At 48.4% G+C, this 4,097-nt stretch overlaps 1 pseudogene; it reads left to right on the top strand.

Moving 5' to 3' along the window:
• Nucleotides 1-943: 943 nt before the first annotated feature.
• On the top strand, nucleotides 944-3,649 carry LOC141562147 (homeodomain-interacting protein kinase 1 pseudogene; annotated as a pseudogene).
• The last annotated feature ends 448 nt before the right edge of the window (nucleotides 3,650-4,097 follow it).

Raw genomic sequence — 4,097 nt, 5'->3', positions numbered from 1 at the left:
TTGCAAATGGGATAGGAGCAGAGAACCACAAGGCCTAGATGAACTAAAGAGAACCAAAAATGAAAGGTTTAAAACTTTTTAAAGCCATGAGACCCGACTTTGTGCCATGACTAAATGGCAAAGGTGGGTTCCCTAGCTAGTTAATGAATCAGAACAAAAAGAATGCCAACAGTGAATCCTGAGGGAAGGGTAGAAAGGGCTAGATAAAACCACTGGGGATAGAGTTTGGGCAACAAAAAGGATCTGTCTAAAGAAGACCAAGAAGCAAAAGCTCCAGGATGGAAAAGAAAAATAAAGGTTTGTAAAACAGGAAATATAATGAGATACCTATGAAAATCTTTAAATGAGTGTTAGATCATACTTCTATAACTCTTTAGATTACAAAGTACCTGTGTCTCCACAGCTCCATGGTTAGGATTATTCCTAGGTGCTAAATCTGTTGTCTGGTACTTAACAATTCTCTAGCTCATTGAATTCAAAGTTCACGCCTGTAAAGAGTTGACACCTGTCAAGGAGTTGACACCTGTCAAGGAGTTTGCTCATTGGTTCTCCAAGGAGTTCCCACAAGCCCATGGATTCTCTGGGAGGATATAAGGAGCCAACATTGAGTGGGGAAGTCAGTCTGGATTGGGTCAAGGAGAAGATCTGGACTTGAATTCCTGGCTGCATTTTCAGATCATTGAATTGAAACTAAAAGCTCCAGTAGCTCCCCAAGAGGTCTGCTCCCAGGAAACCATTTGCAATTTGGAGGAAACACAACATCAGAATAGATTAAGATCTTCTTAAATCCTTTTTGATTAGAGAAATATAAATGGATAAAGATTTCAGATATCATTTCACACCTAGCAGACTGGCTACAATGACAGAAAGAGAGAAGAGAAAGAGAGAAGAGACAGAGAGAGAGAGAGAGCACCAGTACAAGGGTGTGCTAGAAGCTTCCACAATGTCCCCGATTCAAATGGACAGGCAGACAGTCTCATCGAGTGCCTTCTGCAGTGCAAAGAAACGGAAAACAGAGCCTTCTGGCTGGGACATTTCAGGATGGAGCATCAACAAAAAGTATCCTACTCCCAGCAAGAACCTCTCAGCCACACAAGGACAAGAAAACTCCTCTCAGCAGGTGACAAGGTTCAACCTCCCCTCTTATGACCAGAGCCTCCTTCTGCCAGCTCCCACAGTGGAGCATGTCGTGGTCATGGCTGCTGACAGCACCGGGGGTGCTGCCACCTCATCCTTCCCGAGCAGTCAGACCCTCACTCACAGAGGCCACGTTTCTTGGCTGGAGCCCTATCACAAATGTGGATTGAAGAGAAAAAGTGAGGAGGTGGACAGCAGTGGTAAAGGGCAGATCATAGAAGAACATCCCCCTCTCAGGCAGCAGAACAGGACTGTGGTGGGTGCCGCTGCCACGACCACCACCATGACCACCAAGACCAGCAGTTCCAGCAGAGAAGGGGATTACCAGCTGGTCCAGCATGAAATCCTTTACTCCATGACCAACAGTTACCAAGTCCTAGAGTTCTTGGGCCGGGGGACATTCGGGCAGGTGGCCAAGTGCTGGAAGCGGAGTACCAAGGAAATTGTCGCCATTAAGATCTTGAAAAACCATCCTGCCTATGCCCGACAGGGCCAGATTGAGGTGAACATCCTTTCCCTCCTGAACAGGGACGATGCTGACGAATCCAATGTTGTCCGTTTTTATGAGTGCTTCCAGCACCAGAATCACACCTGCCTGGTGTTTGAGATGCTGGAACAGAACCTGTATGATTTCCTAAAGCAGAACAAGTTTCGTCCACTGCAGCTCAAGTACATCCGGCCCATCCTACAGCAGGTGGCCACAGCTCTGAGGAAGCTCAAGAACCTTGGCCTGATCCACACGGACCTAAAGCCAGAAAACATCATGCTGGTGGATCCTGTGCAGCAGCCATACCGCCTCAAGGTCATTGACTTTGGCTCTGCCACTCAGGTATCCAAAGCTGTGTGCTCCTCCTACATACAGACACGCTACTACAGGGCTCCTGAAATCATTCTTGGACTGCCGTTTTGGGAGGCTATTGATATGTGGTCCTTGGGCTGTGTGATAGCGGAGTTGTTTCTGGGCTGGCCTCTCTATGCCGGGGCTTCAGAATATGAGCAGATTTGTTACATTTCACAAACACAAGGCCTCCCGGCAGAATACCTTCTGAGTGCAGGAACAAAAACAAGCATGTTTTTCAACAGAGATCCTCGTTTGGGTTACCCACTGTGGAGACTAAAGACGCCAGAGGAGCATGAGTGGGAAACAGGAATCAAATCAAGAGACACCCGCAAGTACATATTCAACTGTTTAGATGACATGGCCCAGGTGAATATGTCTACAGACTTAGAGGGAACGGATATGTGGGCAGAAAAAGCAGATAGAAGAGAGTTCATTGATTTGTTGAAGAAGATGCTGACAATTGATGCAGATAAGAGAGCTACTCCATGGAAAACCCTCAACCACCCATTTGTGACAATGACTCATCTTTTGGATTTCCCACCCAGCAATCATGTTTTGTCATGCTTTCAGAACATGGAGATCTGCCGAAGGACAGGGCACATGGATGATCCAGTGAAACAGATCAAGAACCCTTTGACCACCCATTTTGCCCCCAACACAAGCACAAATCTAACCATGACCTTCAGCAACCAGCTCAATCCCGGGCACGGTGTCGCCAGTGTTTTGGCGTCCAGTTCTACTGCAGCAGCAGCTACACACTCTCTGGCTGATTCGGATGTCCCCCTGCTGAATTACCCGTCTGCCCTGTATCCATCAGGGGCAGCACCTGTGGCAGGAGTTGCCCAGCAGAGTGTCTCCTTGCAGCCTGGAACTACTGCCATTTGCACTCAGACTGATCCATTCCTGCAGACTTTCGTCGTGCGTCCCCCTGCTTTTCAAACTGGACTCCAGGCATCTGCTCAGCATTCTGGATTCCCTGGGAGGATGGAGAATGCTGTGCCAATGGTACCCCAGGCGCCTGCTGCTCAGCCATTACAGATCCAGTCAGGAGTCCTCAGTCAGGGAAGCTGTCCACCACTCATGGCAGCAACTCTCCATCCTCAAGCAGCCATCATCACACCACAGCAGGTGGTGCCCTTTACTCTGAGCTGTGCACCTAGCCGGCCGGCGCTGGTTGGACACACTGCCACTGTCCTGCAGGTCTGGCCTGGAGGAACCCGGCAGATCCTCTTACCTTCAACAGGGCAGCAGTTCCCTGGGGTGGCTCTACACAATTGCGTTCAGCCTACTGAGGTCATTCCCCAGGCCATGGGGATTGGCCAGCAGCTGGGAGACTGGAGGAATGGGCACTCAGGTGGCAGCCAGTACAGTAGCCTTATGCAGCAGCCCTCTCTGCTGACAAACCACGTGACTCTGGCCACGGCTCAGCCCCTCAACGTTGGAGCAGCTCATGTTGTCAGGCAGCAGCAGTCAAGTGCCCTCTCCTCCAAGAACAAGCAGCCGGCCCCAGCTCAGGCCCAGACTGTCTCTACATTGGATGTCTCACCTACTCAAGTCTCCTCACTGATGGGGAGCAGCTCACTCTGTACCAACTCTTCCTATAGTCCGCCGGTCCCTGTGCAAGATCAGCCTGTCATCATCCCACCTAGTAACAATCCTAACACTCTATGAGGCAAAGCTAGAACATTCATTTGTGGGCTTTCTTTTGTTATTTGCTTGCCTTTCATTTTTGGTTCTCTTTAGTTCATCTGGGCCTTGTGGTTCTCTGCTCCTATCCCATTTGCAAATGCCACCTCAGTTTATATTCAATTCAATTTGGCTTTTACTGAATACCTACAAGGTATAAGGTCCTCTGCTTATTCCCCTTAATGGACCCAAGTCCTTTCTCTGACACTTATTAAGGGTATGACCTTATCCGAGGGACTTTTCTTTTTCCTCTCCTATGAAACAAAAGAGTTGGACTAGATTCTCACGAGGATTCTCACCCTTTTGATGGCATACGCTTCTGTGAAAAATCTGGGGAAGTCTATGAACCCGGTCTTTCACTCATGTTTTCAAAAGCATAAAAGCAAAGAAATAGGCTTACAAAGGAGATCAACTGTCTTGAATTATAATAATC

This window comes from Sminthopsis crassicaudata, chromosome 3, assembly GCF_048593235.1.
Source record: "Sminthopsis crassicaudata isolate SCR6 chromosome 3, ASM4859323v1, whole genome shotgun sequence".
NCBI classification, from domain to species: domain Eukaryota; kingdom Metazoa; phylum Chordata; class Mammalia; order Dasyuromorphia; family Dasyuridae; genus Sminthopsis; species Sminthopsis crassicaudata.
This window is presented reverse-complemented; position numbering and strand designations above follow the sequence as displayed.